Source organism: Lepidochelys olivacea (genome assembly GCF_965140295.1).
Source record: "Lepidochelys olivacea isolate rLepOli2 genome assembly, chromosome: 15".
NCBI classification, from domain to species: domain Eukaryota; kingdom Metazoa; phylum Chordata; order Testudines; family Cheloniidae; genus Lepidochelys; species Lepidochelys olivacea.
In genome coordinates, this window is record NC_140425.1 from 22504706 (window position 1) to 22529186 (window position 24481).

Sequence of the window (24481 nt, forward strand, 5' to 3'; positions counted from 1 at the left end):
AGTATAAATACATAACTCCTTAAATATTATCCATGTACACATTTTTAAATGATTATGATGATCAGTGGGCTACTGGCTCTGAGTAGAAACCTTGCATGCCATCCCTCGATGAACTATTATGCTGCTATCCAACTCAGGGAATCTCTGTAAAACCCTATGTGCCACCTGTGTCCTCTTCTGGTTGGCATTAGAGTGTCACTGGATTGCACTCTACTCGGCCCTGCTTTGCCCCTTCACTGCTGTGCCACCATGTGTATCAATTTATACCACCATTTATGTCACCCCTGAATTTGACCCTACTATTCTTCTCTGTTACACCCATTTAACCCCATTGAAGTCAAATGGGGCTGAATGGGTGTACCTGAGTACAATTAGGCCAGCATGTTGAATAATGCATTAAGAAGAGAAACAATCTTATGTTCTTAATTTCACATCTTCCCTACTGAGAAACCGGGGTTGTTTTCCACTGGAAGCACTGATCTTTGCTTTCTGTCAGGAATTAGGTAGTGCTGCTGTACATCTTTTAAAAGCAGTGCCCATGGGGATTCTGTACATGTAAGAAGAGCAGAGTATCTTTTGAAGATGGATTAAGGCAGAGAATTTAGGCCAAAGTATGTAATTAGTGGATAAAGGTTATATGAATCACTGTGATCTTTGGATAAAAGGTATCTGATAGGTGTCAATCATTCTGATTATATTGAGTGAAATAGTAGAGGTGGCGAACCAAAGGAAAGATCCGTGGAGTTGTGTGGAGAACCTGGGACTCTGCTAAAGAGTCCTGGCTTTTTGGGGGTGCCCTTTGAACCCTCAGATTTCACCTCAGCTCTCAACTCCAAGACTAAAGGAAAGAGCCCCTTGCTTGGCTGGGGGAAGGGAAAAAACAAGGAAAAAACAAGGGGAAATAGGTTACCTTGCATAATGACTTAGCCACTCCCAGTCTCTATTCAAGCCTAAGTCATTATGCAAGGTAACCTATTTCCCCTTGTTTTTTCCTACCCCCCCTCTCCCCCCAGACGTTCTTGTTAAACCCTGGATTTGTGCTGGAAATGGCCCACCTTGATTATCATACACATTGTAAGGAGAGTGGTCATTTTAGATAAGCTATTACCAGCAGGAGAGTGGATTGGGGGGGGGAGGGTGAGAAAACCTGGATTTGTGCTGGAAATGGCCCAACTTGATTATCATACACATTGTAAGGAGAGTGATCACTTTAGATAAGCTATTATCAACAGGAGAGTGGGGTGGGAAGAGGTATTTTTGTTCAAATAAATTTACAGGGGTAAGAGGTATTTCTTCATGCTTTGGGTGTATAAAAAGATCTTCTACACTGTCCACAGTATGCATCCGATGAAGTGAGCTATAGCTCACAAAAGCGTATGCTCAAATAAATTGGTTAGTCTCTAAGGTGCCACAAGTCCTCCTTTTCTTTTTGCGAATACAGACTAACACGGCTGTTACTCTGAAACCTATGATATCAGTAAGATTTTAAAAGGTTAGTGACAGATAAACCTCAATCGGGATGGAGGTTTTTCTTTGGATATACAGCCATGTGATAGGATACCCACTGCTCCAAACCGATGGAGTGTCCCTATTTCATCCTCTGAAGTTCAAGTCTCTCAAGTAACTGATGGGAAGGCTGTGGCCAAATCCATCACTGCAGCTTTAATGAAAAGTGAGTCCTGTCCTCCCATCCCCTCCTTTTTTTTAACCCAAATTTATAATATATATTTCCAATTTTATTGCAGAATACTACTGGGTAAGTTAGTTTCCAAACCCCAGATGTAATTTATAGTGCTTTTTGCATATTAATATTCCCCTCTTCAAGACAAATGGAAGGGAAGAAATTCCTTTATTCATAAAACTGACAGTTTTAAACCTAGCAGCCACCAGGATAGTGTGCACTAAAGCAGATAAAGATAAGTGTCAAATGGGGGAGGGAAAAAGCTATAGCAATGAACATTGGAGGACCATGTGAACCTGCCAGTGAGACACACCCACTTTTCTTTCCTTGCTCCTTTATCAGGATAAACACTGTTTGTATGTCTAGCGCAGGGGTGGGCAAACTTTTTGGGCCGAGGGCCACATCTGGGTGGGGAAATTGTATGCAGGGCTGGGGCAGGGGGTTGGGGGTGTGGGAGGGGGTGCAGTCTGCCGGAACGGGCTCAGGGCAAGGGATTGGGGCAGAGGAGGGGTGTGGGGTGTATGAGGGGGCTCAGGGAAGAGGGTTGGGGTGCAGGAGGGGCACAGACTGTGGGAGGGAGCTCAGGGCAGGGGGCTGGGGTGCAGGAGGGGTGCAGGGTGCGGCAGGGGGCTCAGGGCAGTGATTTGGGGTGCACAGGGGTGCAGCAAGGGCTCAGGGCAGGGGGTTGGGTGCAGTAGGGGTACGAAGTGCAGGTAGGGGGCTCAGGGCAGGGGGTTGGGGTGCATGGGGGTGCGGGGCACAGCAGGGACTCAGGGCAGGAGGTTGGGTGCAGGAGGGGTACGAGGTGCAGGCAGGGGGCTCAGGGCAGGGGACTGGGGTGCAGGAGGGGTTCAAGCTGCAGGCAGGGAGTTGTGGGGCGGGGGTGCAGGAGGGGTTCGGGCTTCGGCCCGGCATCGCTTACCTAAAGCGGCTCCGGGGTGGCAGCGGCGTGCACCTGGCCCGGCCCCGGCCCCGGCCCCGGCCCCGGCCCCATGCCACACTGCTCCGCTCCAGGAAGCGACCAGCACCACATCCCTGCATGGTCCCTGGGGAAGAGGGGGACACAGGGCTCCGCACACTGCTCTTGCCACACCTCCAAGTACCTTCCCCGAAGTTCCCATTGGCTGCGGTTCCCCATTCCCGGCCAATGGGAGCTGCAGGGAGCGGTGCCTGGAGGCAAGGGCAACGCACAGAGCCCTTTTGCCCCCTGACCCCCTCCAGGGCCCCAGGGACATGGTGCTGCCGCTTCTGAGAGCAGCATGGGGTCTGCGGCACTATGGGGGCCATCCCGCGGGCCGGATCCAAAGCCCTGAGGGGCTGGATCCAGCCCACAGGCCGCAGTTTGCCCACCCCTAGTCTAGCGCCTGATTCAATCCAGTGGGGAGGTTGATCAGACCCTTAGCAAACACAGCAATTTATTTTGAAGTTGTCCTATCGTGTGTTGCCGTATTATATAATTCATAATAAATTATGGTGTTTTATTCAGAAAGCTGCGCAGCCCACTTTGGGGCACTTGAGATCCTGGAGAAAACGATAAAGAATAATTTAAAATATACAAGGAAATAACATCATAATAGCACAGCCTCCTGTAATCCAAAGAGATTAACAGGGCAGGGGGTTGTTTAGCTGCTGTATAGCACTTTTTTGTCCATACATGTCAAAGCACTTTACAAAGGATAGTAAGTATCATTGTCCCTGTTTTGCACATAGGGGAATTGAGGCATAGAGAGTTAATGTGACTTGCCTGAAGTCAAAGCTGAGAATAGAGCTTAGGTTTCCTGACTCCTGGGTCTACTTCCCAATGAGAGATCTGTTACAAAAATAAGGAGGGGCGGTACAAAACATGGGTCCAAAATGTTGTCATAACAGTGAACAGTCCTCTGAAATAAGATACAGTAGATACGGCAGTTAATGAGACGCTTTGTGTCATGGTGGGATTACTCACTGGGTTGACTTAGTAGAAGTACTCCATTGACTTGATGGCTTTTCGGTCATGAATAGCTGGTGTCACCCCCTAGGGCATAATCATTTCTTTTATGGGCAGGGAATAAGCAATATACGTTAGACTGCTATGTATCAGAATGAGACCATGCTTACAAAGCTTCTCTTCAAAAAGAAATGCAGGAATTTTTGTACACCATTCTGATAGATAAAGGTCTCATTTTGTGATTTAGAGAGGAAATTATTGTTTCTGCTTAGTGCATGAGCTTGGAGTGTACACCACTGGGAGTCAGGGTTCATGTGTGAGGGTTCCTGCTTGCCCTGGTCTTGCGGTATTGGGCAGTTATACTCTAAAAAGTGAGTTGGTAAAAAGCAGCATGGTGTGGGTGTGTGTGTGTGTGGGGGATTCCACATTATCTCTAGGAGACTCCATTTCAAATCAGGAACTCAGGAAATGCCATAGCAGACCAGGCCAACACTGCATATAGTCCAATATCTTGTCTGGTTTTGGCCAGTTCCAGATATTTGCAAGAAAGGTTTTAAACCCCTTATAATGGACATTTAAGCTGTAACATGCCCATGGGGAAGTTTCCACCTAACCTCAGGCAGCTAGCTTTTGTTGGCGTAAGCCTTGAACCACAAACATGTATATCCCTTATATATTTTTATCCCAATGAATGCCGCTGAGGATATTTGCATTATTCATACAAAGGGCTAATCCTTTTTTGATTCCTACTTGGGTCCTTGTCTCAATATCTTGTGGCTTTGAGTTCCACTGGGTAATTACATGTTGTGTTATGAGTTTTAAACGTGTCACCTTTTAATTTCATTGTGTTCCCCTTTATTTTCCTATTCTGAAAAAAGATGAACAAAAATGTACAAGAGACCTTTTCTCTACCTCTCTTATTTTATATGCCTCTGCTATGTCCCTTCTTAGTAATCAGCTGTCTAAACGAAATAGATCCAGTCTTTAAAATCTCACCTGATGTGGCAATCTTTCTAGGCCTGTAATAATTGCCATTGTCCTCTCTGGACAGCTTCTCTTTCAGTTATATCCTTTTTGAGATGAGTTACCTAGAACTTGACATGCTAGTCAAAGTGATGGTATAATATGGCCCATTGAGAAGCTATTTTCTCAGGATTTTCCAGTTGGCTGAAATTGAAAAGTAACTTTGTGTGAAAGCTTGGTCTGTTGAGATTTCCTTATTGATTTCTTCACTGTTAAAAGATTTAGGCTATGTCTACACAGCCCCACAGTTCGGACCAGGGGATTGTGAATTGCAGCACACACTAGTGTGTTGCACAGTATCTCTCCCTTGTGGCCATTGTGGGTGCAAACTAAAAGGTACCTACTTCACATTAATATAGTCCTGTTTAAAGAGGACTAAATTAATGTGAACTTGGGTCCTTTGGTTCATGCCTGTTACATGCACACTGGGGAGTTACAGCACAGCAATTTGCACTCCCAGAGTCTGAACTGTGGGGCCATGTAGACAAGCCCTATCAGACAGGCTTCCAGACTGTTGGCTGCTTTATCCAAACTGAACTTGTTGAACTTCACCTATCACTCCCCCAAAGAACCCTGCACTACCCGTTTCAGCATTTGTAGCCTAAAAAGAATTTAAAATCAAAATCTCCTTTTTAATCATAAAGTAAACAAATGCTAGAACTATTAACTAGAGCCGGGTGAACCAATTCAGATGATTTATGAACTTGTCCATCTGTTTGCACACAGCTCAAAATGAACTAACCTAAACTTTTGGGGTTTTAACCAGATTGATCCTCTGTCCATGCTGTGGTTTGTTCATCAATTGTGTCAGAGATGATGCTTATCTGAGACTGTGAGCCAGCCATTCTAGAAACCTGTCATAGTTTCTTTTACAGTCACAGTCTGAAATAGTTACACAAATGAGGTGGTGTCCCTGATGTTCTGCTCCCAATTTCTGTTTCCTATTTAAGCGATGTAAATATTTCATGCTGAAACTTTCTTAGTTCATTTTTAATGTTATGAAAGCTGAATACAGATTAAAAGAATCAAGAGGATAACTCTTATTGTTAAATATTTAACAGAAATGCTTAATGTTTAAATACTTACGTTCTTATGATTGTTAAACTATTTAAATAGGATGGAAACTGTCATGGATGTGTATAAACTGTTCAGAAAGGACAGGGAGGCCAGAAAAGGTGGGGGAGTTGCACTGTATGTAAGGGAGCAGTATGACTGCTCAGAGCTCAAGTATGAAACTGCAGAAAAACCTGAGAGTCTCTGGATTAAGTTTAGAAGCGTGAGCAACAAGGGTGATGTCGTGATGGGAGTCTGCTATAGACCACCGAACCAGGGGGATGAGGTAGACGAGGCTTTCTTCTGGCAACTCGCAGAAGCTACTAGATCGCACGCCCTGGTTCTCATGGGCGACTTCAATCATCCTGATATCTGCTGGGAGAGCAATACAGCGGTGCACAGACAATCCAGGAAGTTTTTGGAAAGTGTAGGGGACAATTTCCTGGTGCAAGTGCTGGAGAAACCAACTAGGGGCGGAGCTCTTCTTGACCTGCTGCTCACAAACCGGGAAGAATTAGTAGGGGAAGCAAAAGTGGATGGGAACCTGGGAGGCAGTGACCATGAGATGGTCGAGTTCAGGATCCTGACACAAGGAAGAAAGGAAAGCAGCAGAATACGGACCCTGGACTTCAGAAAAGCAGACTTTGACTCCCTCAGGGAACTGATGGGCAAGATCCCCTGGGAGAATAACATGAGGGGGAAAGGAGTCCAGGAGAGCTGGCTGTATTTTAAAGAATCCTTATTGAGGTTACAGGGACAAACCGTCCCAATGTGTAGAAAGAATAGTAAATATGGCAGGCGACCAGCTTGGCTTAACAGTGAAATCCTTGCTGATCTTAAACACAAAAAAGAGGTTTATAAGAAGTGGAAGATTGGACAAATGACCAGGGATGAGTATATAAATATTGCTCGGGCATGTAAGAATGAAATCAGGAAGGCTAAATCACACCTGGAGTTGCAGCTAGTGAGGGATGTTAAGAGTAACAAGAAGGGTTTCTTCAGGTATGTTGGCAATAAGAAGAAAGTCAAGGAAAGTGTGGGCCCCTTACTGAATGAGGGAGGCAACCTAGTGACAGAGGATGTGGAAAAAGCTAATGTACTCAATGCTTTTTTTGCCTCTGTCTTCACTAACAAGGTCAGCTCCCAGACTACTGCACTGGGCAGCACAGCATGGGGAGGAGGTGGCCAGCCCTCTGTGGAGGAAGAAATGGTTCAGGACTATTTAGAAAAACTGAAAAAAACAAGAAAAACCCATGCACAAGTCCATGGGGCCAGATGCGTTGCATCCGAGAGTGCTAAAGGAATTGGCGGATGTGATTGCAGAGCCATTGGACATTATCTTTGAAAAATCATGGCGATCGGGGGAAGTCCCGGAAGATTGGAAAAAGGCTAAAGTAGTGCCCATCTTTGAAAAAGGGAAGAAGGAGGATCCTGGGAACTACAGGCTGGTCAGCCTCACCTCAGTCCCCGGAAAAATCATGGAGCATGTCCTCAAGGACTCAATTCTGAAGCACTTAGACGAGAGGAAAGTGATCAGGAACAGTTAGCATAGATTCACCAAGGGAAACTCATGCCTGACTAATCTAATTGCCTTCTATGATGAGATAACTGGTTCTGTGGATGAAGGGAAAACAGTGGACGTGTTATTCCTCGACTTTAGCAAAGCTTTTGACACGGTCTCCCACAGTATTCTTGTCAGCAAGTTAAAAAAGTATGGGCTGGATGGATGCACTACAAGGTGGGTAGAAAGTTGGCTAGATTGTCGGGCTCAAAGAGTAGTGATCAATGGCTCCATGTCTAGTTGGCAGCCGGTATCTAGTGCCCCAAAGTGCCCCAAAGGTCGGTCCTGGGGCCGGTTTTGTTCAATATCTTCATTAATGATCTGGAGGATGGCGTGGATTGCACCCTCAGCAAGTTTGCGGATGACACTAAACTGGGAGGAGTGGTAGATACACTGGAGGGTAGGGATAGGATATAGAGGGCCCTAGACAAATTGGAGGATTGGGCCAAAAGAAATCTGATGAGGTTCAACAAGGACAAGTGCGGAGTCCTGCACTTAGGACGGAAGAATCCAATGCACCGCTACAGACTAGGGACCGAATGGCTAAGCAGCAGTTCTGCAGAGAAGGACCTAGGGGTGACAGTGGACGAGAAGCTGGGTATGAGTCAACAGTGTGCCCTTGTTGCCAAGAAGGCCAATGGCATTTTCGGGTGTATAAGTAGGGGCATTGCCAGCAGATCGAGAGATGTGATCGTTCCCCTCTATTCGACACTGGTGAGGCCTCATCTGGAGTACTGTGTCCAGTTCTGGCCCAACACTACAAGAAGGATGCGGAGAAATTGGAGAGAGTCCAGTGAAGGGCAACAAAAATGATTAGGGGTCTGGAACACATGACTTATGAGGAGAGGCTGAGGGAACTGGGATTGTTTAGTCTACGGAAGAGAAGAATGAGGGGGGATTTGATAGCTGCTTTTAACTACCTGAAAGGTGGATCCAAAGAGGATGGATCTAGACTATTCTCAGTGGTAGCAGATGACAGGACAAGGAGTAATGGTCTCAAGTTGCAGTGGGGGAGATTTAGGTTGGATATTAGGAAAAACTTTTTCACTAGGAGGGTGGTGAAACACTGGAATGCGTTACCTACGGAGGTGGTGGAATCCCCTTCCTTAGAAGTTTTTAAGGTCAGGCTTGACAAAGCCCTGGCTGGGATGATTTAGTTGGGATTGGTCCTGCTTTGGGCAGGGGATTGGACTAGATGGCCTCCAGAGGTCCCTTCCAACTCTGTTATTCTATGATTCTAATGCAGGTGTCACAAATGATATCAGTTTTCAACCACAACTTCAGAAAAACAAGTGTAACTAAATATCTTGGGCCTGATTCTCCACTACCTTAACCTTAGTCATTTAGACTCCAGTTCAGCAAAACACATAAGCCTGTGTTTAAAAGTCCCACTGAAGTCAAAGGCCCAAGTCAAATATTGAAAAGTATTGTTCATCTTAAAGCCAATGGGTCTTAAGCACATACTTCAAATTAGGCACATGCTTAAGTGCTTTGCTGAGTTGGAGCCTTGCATCTGTGCAAAATGAGTATAAAATGTTATCAAATCAGAATTCTCCACCCATTAGCATTTTAGCATTTTATACCCACTTTATGTATATGTAAAAGACCATCCAAGGTGCAAGGCAATGGAGAATCAGGGTCTTTTTTAAAAAAATATTTGGTGAATAGTACTTTAAAGTGTGAAACTTGCACACTTCAGAAATGGGTAAAATGGGCGCTATTCTCCTTTTAAATAGGTTTTTCTCCATGTACTTTTCTATAGCTTCTATCATTCAGAAAGATACTTTTGTGGTAAGATCATCTTACTTCTTCTAAGAATTTTATATTTTCCCAATTAGAGAGAGAGAGATTTGCCACTGTGGATTTGATGCCACTTCATTTTCAGCCTGATACTGCCTTCCCAGCAAAACTGAAACTACCAGTGAACTCAGGGAACAGCTTTAATTTCCAAACAAAATCCAGGCAGAGCCCAGCATTTCCTATTACTTGGAAGAACCTTTTATATCCTACTTTAATAAATGCGGTTTCTGCCCAAGAGCCAAAGATTTCAGCAGCTATGTAGAGAGAGACAATAGGCCTATATGGGTGAATTTGGCTTAATTATGGCTTTAAGTTTTCCTCACTATGAGAGAATTATCCAAGGTTGAGAAGCATTTTATTACTTAGGTTCTCATTTTGTTTATCATTTATGTTTATCATTTACCAGGCGTGCTAAAATTAAAACACTTGGACTAAACTTCACAACAAGAGGGCAAAAATGGTGACTTTTCAGTGGAAAGTTATTTTATGCATTTAACCTTATGAAACCAGACTCCATTATACAACCTTTTCCTTTTCTTGTGTCATTTTAGTAGGCCGTGATATTTTAGACAAGAAACAAATATGCAATCAGAAACATAGAGGTACCAAATGTTGGTAGTTTCTTCAGTAGAATGGCTACTTTAATTGAGCTTAACTTAATCATAACCACTCCTAAGAATAGATGCTGCTTTTATGCCTGTACCTATAGAGTGTACATCTATGGTTTGAGGATGCAGTTAAAATCCAGTACTTTCCCTCAGCTCCCATCTTCAGATTCTCATCATCCTGTAGTCTCTACCATCTCTATCCGTTATCCTATTTATCCCTGCTGCAATGAAATAGGCTGTCATAAATATAAAGGGAAGGGTAACCACCTTTCTGTATACAAAACTATAAAATCCCTCCTGGCCAGAGGCAAAACACTTTCACCTATAACGGGTTAAGAAGCTAAGATAACCTCGCTGGCACCTGACCAAAATAACCAATGAGGAGACAAGTTACTTTCAAAGCTGAAAGTGGGGAAGGAAACAAAGGTTCTGTCTGTGTGTGTGATGCTTTTGCCGGGACCAGAGCATGAATGCAGGTCAGAACTCCTATAAAGAGTTAGTAAGCAATCTAGCTAGATATGCGTTAGATTCTGTTTTGTTTAAATGGTTGATAAAATAAGTTGTGCTGAATGGGATGTATATTCCTGTTTTTCTGTCTTTTTGTAACGTAAGGTTTTGCCTAGAGGGATTCTCTATGTTTTGAATCTGATTACCCTGTAAGGTATTTACCATCCTGATTTTACAGAGGTGATTCTTTTACTTTTTCTTTAATTAAAACTCTCTTTTAAGAACCTGATTGCTTTTTCATTGTTCTTAAGATCCAAGAGTTTGGGTCTGTGTTCACCTATGCAAATTGGTGAGGATTTTTATCAAGCCTTCCCCAGGAAAGGGGGTGTAGGACTTGGGGGGGGGGATATTTGGAGGGAAGATGTCTCCAAGTGGTCTCTTTCCCTGTTCTTTGTTTAACACGCTTGGTGGTGGCAGCATAAGGTCCAAGGACAAAAGGTAAAAGTTTGTACCTTGGGGAAGTTTTAACCTAAGCTGGTAAGAATAATCTTAGGGGGTCTTTCATGCAGGTCCCCACATCTGTACCCTAGATTTCAGAGTGGGGAAGGAACCTTGACATAGGCTCAGGAACTTCTTTGAAATTATTGCATCCCTTAATCATGTCTTTCCTTAATCTGAAAAAAGTAAAGCAACCTCGGTCCTATTTTTCTTATCATCTTGACAAAAGACAAATCTTTCCTCCTCTTCTTCCAGAATTGTTCAAATAAGCTACATCTGTTACGAAACTATTATGACTGACCAGAGGACAGTCATTAAAAATACATGGCACATTACAATGCATCATTTATACTTAATATGTGCAGTAGAGTGATCACTTAAATATCTTACTTTGCCACATTTACCTACTGCAGTTACTTATCAAGTGTTTCCTCTTGGAACCACATTATGAAAGCAAAGCTTTCTCTCTCTCCGTCCCTTCACCCCACACCACTAATAAACCATTTGGCAGATGTTTCAGTATCCCCTTTTCTCTTTTTTAGTTTAATCTTCTCTTTCTGATTTCTCTCATTAAATCTCCTCTCAAGGCATTTCAAAATGTTGCTGTGTATTTTTAAGCAAACTTTAACGTCTGGTAGAATTACCACTGTGCTTTCTAGTGAAATGTTCAGAAAGTTTGGACATAAAACTTATTTATGGCAGTGGGTATGAGGTCCTTCCCATCTGTTTTGTATAATATTCTTCAAAGACTCATAAAGAAAAACCACAGCAGTACAAAATTAGGACTTAATAATAAAATTATCTTTGATCTCATTGGCCATTTGAAATGCTTCCGTAATTAAGGAGTAATATTCATTATTGTGCAATGTACAAAGCACTCAGTAGCTCTCTCTTGAGCTTACTTATAAGCAGAGGTCAGTTTGATCTACTTCACTGTGATATGCTATCCTGACACGCTTGTATAGAAGTCCTATATTTCTTCAGAGAGTTTCTAGTCTTTCTGTTTATAAAGAAAGCCCTCCAACTATGTCCTAGTGTAGCACTTGTTTTCAGGCTGCATATATACTGGAACCATGGTTTTAAATAAAGTGTGAAAAGTGTAATTTATCTTAGCGTTAAACTAGAAGCGATAAAGTAACCTATGATACCTTCAGCAAAAACATCCAAGCATTGAAATTGAGGTGGAACTTGAAACTGGTACCATCACTTTCTGTCCCTATTTTGACCCTGGTTAAACACCTGAAAACTACAAAGACAGGTTGTTTTTGCAAACACCAAAAGCATGAAAACTTCTGCTCTTTTATAATAGAAGTAAATACAAATGGATTGCAAAAATGGTCCAATCAAAAGTTAATTTTCAAACTTGAATGGATATTCAAGAAAAATCTTTTCATCTTTGCCCAGCTGGTTGCGTCATTGGCTGACTAAGTGTTTTGTACAGCAGCTAGCATATGGAGCCCTGATCTTGACTGGGGCTTTTGAATACTAGCAAAAGAACTAGCAATCCATAATAATAAGCAGCAGTAAACAGATTTGCTGTAACCTTGTTGGTCTCTCCGATTATAACAATGGGATCATATGATACAGAGATAATGGAACTACCATGCTGGATCAGACCAGGGGTCCCTCTATTCCAGTTTTTTGTCTCTGTTAGACAGCTGCTTTAGGGATAGGTGCAAAAAACCCTGCAGTAGGCAAGTATCACAAAATTATTGCTAACCATCTATCTTTCCATTACAAGTGCTAGTCTGAACAAATGTGTTCACAAAACAACAGGTGGTCCTTGTGGTATAGAAATAACTGTTAGAGCCTGTAAATACAGTACACAAAGCCTGTTTTTCTTGTTTACACTATACCAGTGCCTACTGGCCAGTAGAGAGGAAACAGATGCCTGTCAAGTTATTTCTCCTGTCAGTCTTGCTTTTTATAACCATATCACTTTCTGTTGTAAAAATACCATAAAGACCTGTTATAGTATAGCATGTCTCAGTATAATTTAAAAGCAGAGCTCTTGCAGCTCTAGTAGGAAAGGAGCATGCAGCATGCCACAGTGCAAAAATACAAATGTTGTTATTACAATGCAAGGAGAGTGTGTAGCCAGTGGTTCGTTCTCCCTTAAAGAGTCACATCATAGGATATTGTCCTTCCGTCCCATGGATGACATCCTTCCTCCGAGCTCTCCTAACTAAAGTGTGGACAGGTCAATGATGTATCAGTTATGCCAGTAGCTTGTCCATAGACGTGGTCTGAAAAAGGAAGAATATAGAATAACTGTCTTATAACAGCAATAGATTACAGTCCTCCTTTGGCAAAGCACCTAAGTACTTAAATCCAGTTGACCACTAGGTGCTGCCTCAATATTAATAGTAAGAAGATACCATGTGACTTAGATGACTCCTACAGCAGAAGCTGCTGCAATGTTTCGGGCCCTTCAGGAGCCTCCAGGGGGATGTCATGGCGTCAAACATGCTACTAGATGTGGGCTCTATAAAGCCATGGTTATACTAACTCCATGAACAGCAATGAAAAATGGGCACTGAGGAAGGGTGAAGAGCAGCAGATTGACATTTTTGATTCTCATCATCTTTGTGAGTTGCTCCATGTTAAGTGGCAGGATAGGATCAGCAAATGAGAATGTTCGCAGCCAAGCCCAGCAATCACCTCCATCAGCACTGGTTTGGTTTCAGGGGCTTTCTTGGTTCAGACGTATTAGAATGGAAGACCAACCAATTCCAAAGCTCATTTACCAAGGAATGCTGCTGCATGGCTGGCAATCATGTGGGCACCAAAGCTTCAGTGGTGAGATAAGATCGCCAGTGACTGACATAAACTGAATACCCATCCAGACCCCTTAAGGATCTAGCTAGAAATCAATCTGGGTGGTGCTCCATCTGCAAGGAGGCTGAGTCCCTTTGGGATTTGCCATGAAGATAATCTGATGACCAGTCACACATTGAATAACACTAGCAAATAGCCAAACTGAGTCTCCCATACTCTGAAAATTATTTGTCCAAATTAGCATGCATAAAATTCACCCCATGGACAGGGCCAGCACAGGGTTTATGCACTCCTTAAATTTCTATTAAAGCCATTTTTGGTGAATTTAGATGGTGCGTATAGACCATGCCCTAGCCCTCTGCACAGGGACAAATTTCACCCAAGTGAACACTTACAAATTACAAATACATGTGAAGGCAATCCAGATTGCTTAGAGAACCATTTACAAACCCCAAAGGGATTACATTTATCATGGAGAGAGTATCATGACAAATGGCGTGGTCAGCTCTGCATATAATCTGTTAACCAAATATAAAATTATCACTATTGGTCATGATAGGCTGAAAAATACTGACAAGAATTCAATTCTGCTATTTGCCTGACTAAAGCAAATTGACGACTCCAGTTGTAAGACATAATTAATCAACTAGTAGGGCTTCAAGAGTAGTTATTTCTAGAAGGTAGAAATGGTAGAAGGTCAGCCCTGTTGAAAAATACATTCTGTGTCTTTTTGCGTTGATGCTATTCCCCTCAAATAATGCTTTATTAGAAAAGATTAAAGGCTGAGAGGCTGCAGGGTTGTTTTTGTGTGCTGCCTTGGGGGAAAGTAGATTAAAACAAATCTGATAGGTTGCATACTGCAGGTTGAGTGGTGTTGTATTTATTCTATTTCCACATTATCAAGATGAAAAGATATTAGCTTTGTCAGTTCTGCTTCTTTATCCCAGTCAGAATGGAGCAATTCATCTATTGACAGGCTTACAGAGAATTGTAAGGTCTCTACACAAAATAGAGCAAATCATAGAAACTCAGCCACTGTGCATAAGTTGGATTTACATGTGGCATGAAGGAAAGAATGGATAATGCTCTTGGGGGAAAGTATTATCAATCATATTGTACATACAGTGCACAATACACTATTTCTTGAGTGACTGTGACATATTGTGTACTATTTTGGTAAAAATATATATGCATGGTTAACCAAATTTCAATAGTGCAGTGGATATGTATTATAAAGCAGACAATTTATGGCTCCACACCATACATTCTTACCACTAATATTTATTGTTGTACACAGAAAGTATATTTGGCAATGCACAGGACACAGTGAATGGGTTTTAAAATAAAGCACGTGCTTAAGCGCTGTGTTTTGAATCTGGGCCTAAATCCATAGTAACTCAGTTGAAGCTGATGCAGGTACATGAGCCTAAAACAAGAGTGAGAGGAGACCCATGACCCATATGCTGTTTATCTTTAATTATTGCTTTTTGACTCGTTCACTTGTTATATTCTACTCAAATATAACAAAGAAGCTACTCTGACACAGAAGCAATTGTGTCATCGTTTTAAAAAATAATCGGTTTAAGGAATACTTTTTGCCAGTTATCAGCTGTTTTCAGTTCTCGAGCTACGTGTTTGTTATAACCCTCTTGTCTGTAAACTTACCTTCATGGATAATTTATTCCCATCAGGTAGGGGTTTTATTCCCTTAGACAGTTTTAAAATGATCTTTCTGGAAAAACAAAGAAAATGAAAATGGGTTGATTGATGGTTAACATTGGGATTTTCAGAAATGCTTCTGTGACTTAGGAGCTGGGAGTCCCACTGAAAGTCAAAGGAACATCTGCTCCTATATCACTTAGGTGCTTTTGAAAATCCCACCTTCAGGTCCTGACTCAGCAGAGCACTTAAGCACATGCTTAACTCCATTCATGCTTAAGTGTTTTGCTGAGGATCTTCCCCAAGAAATGCTGTTCTTATCAGAAGAGTATTTCTGGCATGTACCAGTGCTGAGAATCTTACAAGGAAATCTGTACTCCTAAGATCTCCAGGACTGACTGGTAAAATCAGGAAGTTGAGATAATATTTGAATAAGCATCCTGTGCTTTGGGTCGTGACTCTAACTGAATCTGCACTTCAGAACTTTTGGGATTCATCCATCTGTGCAGTAGAACGTGTCAGGAAGACAAAAACCCATTCAAGTATATGTGAAATGTTGACTTACAACTAAAAAGGCTTCTGGGAACACTTGAGAGAGATCCAGATAATTAAAGAAACTATAAGCTTTTTAGTATTGCTTGTAGTAATAAGTAATAATGGTCATTTTTTGTATTGAAATGAGATGATTGATGCCTTTGGCCAGTAATGAAAAATGAAGACTAGAAAATATGAAATCAATTACTTTTGTTACTGTTGTGTTAAATGTGATGCCACCAGAAAGGTTGCTTTGCATTCATAATGCATCCAAACTCTCCTCTCAGAAGAACCTCAATTATTTTAGCTGTATGTTCTACACCTTTGCTTTTCAAAAGCTAAAATTTTTGATTGCAGTAATAGTGCAATTTACTATAAACCTCTTTTTCATTCTAGGCTATAATTCGTCAGCATCAATATGTATTAATTCTTTGAAGGTCATACGTTTCAATAATACTTACAACTTATGCATAGTGTACAAATTACTTTAATCAGAGATGTGTGAAGCAAGTGCATAGAGCACTGAAAGCAGTTTCATCTCTTGTCTTTCTCTTTTCACTTCTCTATTTTTTTAAATAAACGCTTCAAGAACAAAAAAATTGTTTTGTGTACTGTGCACTACAAAAAAGAGAGATACTGTCTCTGGAGACAACTATTGATTCATTCCCATAGTACAGTGATAATAATCAGAAGGCTAAAACCAAATAGTGGTGTCAACCTCCCATGAAAATATGGTTCTGTATGTGAGTCCTTCAGAATTTTTGGAATGTAAACTGTATGCAAGGCTCTGTATCATTCTGACATACAGTTCATTTGGCATATTCTAGCTTCTGCTCTGCAATTGATTTCTGAAGGGTTTAGAATACAACCCAAAGGGCTGAATTTCTCTGCCATTCTTCAAACTCACTGGGAGAACAGTAGAGAGTGACCTTGTCAGCTGTCTTTTAACCTTTAGATTAAATTCACTCTCCTAGTTATTTTTAATGTATCTTGATCCATGTTATCAAAGTAATTTAGTTTCTTTTTTAATTCTCACATATTGCTGTCCTCACATCTATTACTCAGATGCTGTTATGTTAAGTACTAGTGTGGCATACGCAATTACTATGCAATCAACCAAAGCATGGCTGTGCTCCAACATTATGACTGTTGTACCTAATACCTTGTATTAAGGGCCAAATTCTGGCATTCTTTCAGCACATGTTAATTATGACAATTTTGAGTCTGTGTTCTACCAGCCTTGGTCCCGAGTATGGTATTGTATATTGTGGCCAGCCCTGCCCCATGTACAATACCCCTGTGCAGATTACTCCTGATAGGTGCAGGTGGAAACCAAATAGAGTAGTGGCACGTGGGCTTTGATCAATGGATTCATGTCTTAAAACGTGCAGACTTCCAGTCTGTCCCAGAATGTCCTTTTGCAGCTTCATTTGAAGAACACCTGTGGAAGGGTTGCATAACCACCTCATGGGTCCAACACTTCTTCCCTGTTGTATTTTGTTTTGCAGTGTCTGGATGTAATAAGACCTACAGCATTAACATTTTAAATGCCTTCCACCACTTCCCCCAGGTTTCCCCATTATGCCAGCTTTACACATATGCAATTTGCAGACAGAATCTGGCTCATGGTGTTTCTGTGTTATCTTATGAAACTTTCTGTCCTAACAGGCCCAGGAGTGTAGTGATCATGACAACAATCAAATAGAGAACCATAGGAGGCATCGCTCTCAAAGGGAAAATCTTCTGCATTTAATTAGCAGCTCTGTATCAGAATTAGTTAAGATCAGGCTTTCTCAAACATGCTGAGGACTCAATATTCCCTACCTCTGATTAGATCCCCACTGTTCTCAACAGCATCTAGCATACTGAGCTAGAGAAACTCACAGCACTTTGCTATTAATCACTGACATGGTTTGTAGCTCCACGACTGAAAGTCTCTCTTAAGAGCACGAGGCTGTGCACATGTACCCCTTAGTATTAGAAATCATCAGAGTGGCTATGTTATTCATTAACTGAACTAGTTTAAATTCAGTCACCATCATTTATGTAATGTCTTACAATGGCCACTGTACTTAAATTTTATTAAACCGAACCTATTTACTTCACTATGTTACATTGGTGCGTGAGGTAAGAGGATGATAGGAATACCCACAATGGATCAGGCCAGAGGGAGTTTCAGAGAAAGCTACTATAGAAGCTCTGGATTTAAACCCTTTTCCTAATTATCTAAACAACTCACGGAACCTCTCTTTTACACCTTCCTACATAATTGGTACCAACGTATACCATGACCACAAGCTCCTCCCACTCCTCTAGATGTCTTGTGAGATCCACAACATGATGTTTTGGAGATCTCCCAGACCAGTAGGGCTTCTGTCACCGCCTGCCTTGTAACCTCAGGTGCCTTTATGCTCTGCAACTTTGGTTCAGAGCTCTGATATGAGTAGTCTGCTCACAAATACAAGGTCTCACCTGGACTTCCACCAACCTCATTATTCCTTGCAGGGGGACTCCCAACAGCTCTTCCAGTCCCAGGTCTCACCAAATCCACCCACTCCAAGTTCTTAACTACCAGGCACTCTGACTTTTCCCCTCTGGTTCATCACCAGAAAGGCACGAAACCAGCCCTGCAGACATCAGCTTGCTTTGGCACATACACTTCATACCATTTGCACAACAGAGACCTACTTGGGGTAAATAAACAAAAAGGTCTATTTAATAGAAAAATCACAGATTCAAAGATGAAACATTTGTTGCCTTTTCCTGTGTTGTTCAGTGGATAATTACCTTCATCTGGCTTTATGCAAACACCTGACTTGGAAGTGCCCCCTTACTGCTTCGGGGTATAATTCAAATTGTACCTCAGATTGTAAGGCTATGTTTTAGTCATGGGTACTTTTAGTAAAAGTCATGGACAGGTCATGGGCAGTAAACAAAAATTCATTGTCCATGACCCGTCCATGACTTTTACTATATTCCCCTGACTAAAACTTGGGGCGGGGTGCGTTGGGGGGGGGGGGCGGCCCAGGGGATGCCACAAGTGCTCATGGGGTAAGGGTGCGGCGCAGCCTAGGGAGGGATGCCGTGGGTGCTGGCGGGGGGTTGGTGGTGCAGACTCCCTACCCAGCTTCTGGGAAATAATGACCTCCAGCTCCTAGCTCCACGTGCTGCCTCTGCTCCGCCCCAAGCCCCAGTTCTGCAGCTCCCATTGGCTGGGAACCATGGAATCCGTGACCAACACAGAGCCTTAGTTATGAGCACAGTTTACTATATACAGAAATATATAGATTCATAACTACAGTCTGTATATGTATCTCATGATCATCAAGTTCAGAACATTACAAGCTTTCATAAAAGACCTTACTCAACATATTTTTGTACACAATAACGTATACAACTAGTTGATTCAATTGCTTATTCTTTGGGATTCAGACCTGCTGTTCTCTCCTGGGGGTGTCAGGACTTTGACTGTCAGACACGAGCTTCCTACGTTGCTGGAAAATCACCAAACAGTTGTGCACAGACTCAGTGTTGGACTAATATGGTAAAGGGCCACTCTGTCCAAGAAGGAGAATGTAATTAGAGAGAGTTTGCATTGGCAAGTGTGTGAATGTAGTGGCCATTGCTAGGTTGGGTGCATAAATGCCCAGCTAAATCCCTGACCCTAGGTCCTGCCCTATCACAAATTTTTATAGCATCTATCACATGGGAGTTGAATAGTGGCTACTCTAGAGTTTGAGGCAGGGAGCCCGACTACGGCAGAAAACCTCCGATAACATTATGATGACACTGTTATTGAACTCTAATATAGATATTTTCTGTCAAATCTTAGCTGATCTTAACATAAAATGGGAAATACAGCTGGGAGAGCTTTGCTGTTAAATCAATGAGTATCAAAGTGGGGAAGAAGATGCATTTATTTTACTTTGACTTTATTTTCTCATTTTCCTGAGTGGTCAGTGCCTTATAATGGCAGAACCACTGCTGAATTTTATTGAAGTCTTCACCGCAGAACCAGCATAATAGCAGCAGGATAGGCTGTGTTGTTTCCTGACTTGTGTGCAAATGATTGCTGCTCTCAGAATTTGGAAAGCTGATGATGCATACAGAAGTAAAAACACACCTTGATTTTCAAGACAACAGATGGAGCTTGCAATAGAAAATTTGTTTGTCAGATGGACAAATCTGTCTGATAGACAGCACTCCTTGACAACATTGCTTGTCAGATACAAAAATGTTTTTAGACATGTAAGCAAAATGTTTTTATATTAAATTCTCAGAGAGAAAATAAAATATAGAACCCTATAGGGTAATTCTTTCCAATCCCATTCTTTAATCAGAAATACTGGAAGGGCATGAAATATGTGTAACAAGAGAAGAAAAGGGGAAAACTTGATCTTTTTGCATTTCAATCCTATTCAGAACCATAGTTCTGAATTTTCTGCATTTTACTAATGTTTAATTCAAAAGGGGCCCCTTTTCTATCACATGGGCAAAGTGAATTACTATGTTGCCAATTGAGCTAGATGCAAAATACTTTCAGCAGTTATTCATTTTAATTTTTAAGTGAATTAATTGTGGGCATATTCCTTCCAGTTTTCTTTCCACTTTTGAACATTTCATTCTTACTGACACAAATGATTCTGGAATTTGAATTTTAAAGATCCGTGTGCAAATATTCAGAGAAACTGTATTTTAGGCCCCAATTCGCAAGCCCTTGTTCATATACTTAACTTTATACACCAGTGAAGTCAATGGGACTACTCACAGGAGTAAAGTTACACAAGTGTTTACAGCATCTGGGTCTTAAATTTGTACATACACATATTCACCTCTGAAATGCTTACTTATCCTCTGGACCTAATTGTGAGCTGGTTGAAGTCAATGGAAAGACTTTAATAGACATTGATGATTAATCTAATAAGTACAACTTGAAGGGCAAACACAAATAAAATAAAATCCGTGCAGAGAACTATTTATAAACAATTCATAGATAGAATTTTTTTAAAATGTGTCATAACTTCAAATAAGAAATTCAAGGAAATCAAAGTTTGCTTGCAGATATTCCAGGAGCAGAAAAAGAAGTAAACTGTATTTCATAAATTATTTGTTGCAAAGTATGTATTTGTTCATTGCAAATCCACAACATGAAGAATTATTCCCTTTGCTCCATCTTTATACTTTGACATTAAAAATAGTTGCTGATTTTAAAAACCTTTCAAAAATTCCTTTTATTGATTTTAATTTTACTCCTAAGGGATAGTTTTCAGTATTGACCTTTGATTTAAAAATAGCTTTGCAATTTCATTTTAAATTAAGCTTCTCTAAGGTATATTTTTCTGTTTAATGTAAGTAACTAACTTAGTTGTATGCTTTTAAAGGGATTTACAGTGGTAGATCATATTTTTCCTGGGTCTTATATATCTTGGGATTAGGACATTCTCATTTATAAAAATAACTCACTTTTACAAGGCTGTTCAGTGCATTGGGTTCTATGTACTGTAGCTTGAGTTAAATTACCTGCAGATAATAGTCTTGTTAGATTCCTTGGGTTTTAACCCTATATAATTGGAGCCCATCATAATTGATCAGGACTTCACTGTGAACTGTGCTTTATTCACAGATTTCAAGAGGTCGCTTGATCTTGGGTATGAAGGGGAATTGTTTCAAGGATTTTGAGCTTGCAAATATTTGTCACAATCTATGGGGCGCCAAAATAGTTGCAAGAAAATGTAAACAGAAAATTATCTTCTAATACTAATTAGCTTCTAATAATTCTAAAGTATGCTATTCCTCTAATGAATAGGGGAATTACACCCTACAGGTGTTACCATGGTAACCCATGTAAATTATGACTAAGCAAAAATGTACTGCTTGAATGCAAAAGTGAAAGCAAAATTGCAAAGGGAGAGTCCAACTACCAGGGCTTGATTTCAATAACGTGTACATATACAATACACTATCTCAGTTTTTGGATATCCATGTTTATAAAGCCAAACGTTTGTCACTAATACTGCTTTAAAAGCCAATCCTGCAAATGCTTATTCCTATTGGGATCCAGGAAGTGGGCGGGCAGAAGCTCGCACACTGCTAAAGGATCCCCCCCCCCCCCCCCCCCGAGCCTAAGGGAGGATCCACAGGACCTGGAAGCCAAGTGATTTCGTGGGACAACTAATAAAATAACAGGAACAGAAGTGCGGTCAAAGGGTCAAATGAAGGGAATCTGATTGATGCTTATTACCAGGCACAGTGGTCAGTCTCAGGACTACTCCTGTCCTGTTCAATGGCCCTTAGAGGTTAAATGAGAACCTCAGTGGAGGGTCGCTCTGCTTTGCAGACTCCATGCTTGGGATCAGAGTGTCTCTCTCCTTGCTTTGTTGGTGGAAAGTGGACACAGGTGACTAGGTAGCACAGGCTGGGTTATAGATGCTGTATTATCAACTCAAAAATGGCTTTAATGGGATTTTGCCTGAGTAAGGTTTAGACATGCAGTTCTATTTCAATGTAGCAATTGTTGAATTGTTTTTCACTTACAATGCCTGTCTTAGGAAGTAAAATTGATTGACTGCCTATTATATAATATTGTCTAAATACTACATCCTCTGAACTTATTTCATGTGATCACAAAAGGGGATGGATTTTCTTATTTGAGATGACTTACCAGGCTGAGAAATGCCATTAAATATGAAATTTGTTAGCTACCTTTTCTCATTTAAATGATCCCCAATAAATGCTGGACCAGGTGTTTCCACACAGGATGAAATGGTTCAGTAAGAAAGATCACATCGTCTAAAGGCAAAATTTTGTGTCTCTGCAGTGGGGTCCAGCACAAGTCCCTCCTAATCTGTCATAGGGCCTGTCTGGATCCTCTGCACACAACAGTGAATTTCAATCAGTATGAGCAATTTCCACTGAAGTCAATGGGAGTTGTTCACTGCCAGCCTCAGGCAACCAGGACACTACAGTGCAGTTTCTGGTGTCTTTGGGGATCTTGGTTATGTTATGGAGTTTCTGTTTAACACAAAATATACTGTTTCAAGCATTCACTGCAATTGATTTCCGTGTGTCACACCTGTCAGCACTGTAATAAAAGGTTGGCCACTTATTGCAAAGGTTTGCTAAATGTTTCTTACAGATTCAAAGCACAATCTGAATGTCCTCATGTACGCATAGATATAATAGTGATGGATCATTCTTATATACCACCTTCCATCTCAGGTTCAGAAAATACTTTCTGTCCTCACTATTGTACAGATGGGGAAACTGAGGTGCAGAGCTGCTAAGGGATTTGTCCAAGATCCCACAGCATGTCAGTATCAGGTATAGTATCCGGAGGTGAAACCCTGGCCCCAATGAAAAATTTCCACTGACTTCAGTGGGCCAGGATTTCACCATAGAGCTTTCTGACTTTGAACCCTGTTCTTGAACCAGGAGCCCTCTCTCTGCTCCCTATATATTCTGAAGAAAGAGCTCAGTTTCCATTTCCAAATTTGGAATAAAGCGGCATAAAACTTCTTTACAAGGAAGCATGTGATTCCTTTACTGCCATTATCCAGCGAGCACTTAGTGTTTTCAAAAGCCCAGGCTAAGTGCCCATGGTTCCCAGGGATACAACCACAGACATAATATTATCCCTTAACTAGCATACTATAAAAAAGCTAGCATTTTTAACAGCCATCAGACATATAACATACCTTGAGAAGATGTATGTCTGTGAAGTTAAAAACATTTTTTGTCCTGGTTGATTAAACAGGCCATAAATCAAATACGTTACCTGTACAGTAAATCTGTATAAGAGATGGCCAGCTGCTGAAATATATCACCTCCCGTTCCCCAACAGACGTTAAGTGCAGTACAGAAGGCCTTCAGATTTGTCTTGATGTCTCATGTTTTGTGCTGTAAAATAATGAGATAATTCCGCCACAATGTCAGTTCTGCTGAGTAGAACTAATGAAAGCTACATTGTGATTAATCAGAGTTCAGTAGCCTTCTGCTTGTCTGTGCAGCTCTGTCCATTCATTCTGTGATCTCCTCCCTCATTGCTAGACTATGCTAATTGATGTTCAGTTCCAGCACCTCCTCCTTGCTTAGCTTTATTATACATGTCCAATTATTATGGCTTTATTTAGGATCCTTCCCTCCTTCAATTTGACAGAACAACCGCACAGGGAAAAGCTGCATTGATTAAAAAAATCTTTTTTTTTAATTGTCTTGGATGTTTAATCGATGAAACAACATTCCATGCAACTGTAAAAAGGCAACTTACCCAACTGAGAGACTGCAGCTCATGCTCCAGTGTTAGGAGTGAGGAGGGGGAAATCTTTTCTTTTTCTCTTTGTTTCTATTTGGATGAATTAAAATATTATGCACAAATTAAACACTTTAGTGATGATGAAAGGTATCAAAATGACAGCACTGGAGTCTGAAGTCCTCTTGTCCACTGATCAGGTGCAGCATTATGCTGCTGCCTTTAAAACGTGGAAGTAAACGTATCATCCTTCAGAGTAAATAAGTGGGAGAGGGAGAACTAATGGTTACAGGACAGGGCGGAGTGTCCAGAGACCAGGGTTCCATTCCTGTCTCTGCCACAGCAGGTTTCTCAAACTGCCTCATCTCGGACCAGGAGAAATCACCAAGAGAGATGGAGCAGTGCTTTAGTCCAGTCTTTCTCCTGTCTGGTGACTGCGAACAAGGGTGCCAGGTGTGGTAGTGTTTTGTGCGGTGAGGGTCCTGTACCACTTGGAATTGGACTGAGGTCACCAAACGTTTCATGTTGTCCAGATGATTACCTCTTCAAGGAATGCATAATTTCATTGATTGAGGAAACTGTAGCCACCATTATCCATCGCATCAGATATATTCAATAATCCTACCTAAATGTTCATTCAGTAGCAAAAATACCTATTACGGGG

The 24481-nt window shown here is 41.4% G+C and overlaps 2 long non-coding RNA genes across 4 annotated transcripts in view; one reads left to right on the forward strand and one right to left on the reverse strand.

The window, feature by feature from the left end:
- LOC311531721 overlaps nt 1-24481 on the forward strand; it is a 612131-nt gene that overhangs the window by 348771 nt on the left and 238879 nt on the right. The gene's annotated exons all lie outside the window — the stretch shown is intronic.
- On the reverse strand, nt 9563-23589 carry LOC311531532. Its single transcript, XR_014714233.1, has 3 exons — nt 23344-23589; nt 15042-15108; nt 9563-12844 (listed from the first exon to the last, which is right to left on the reverse strand). It is a non-coding gene; the product is annotated as an uncharacterized lncRNA (long non-coding RNA).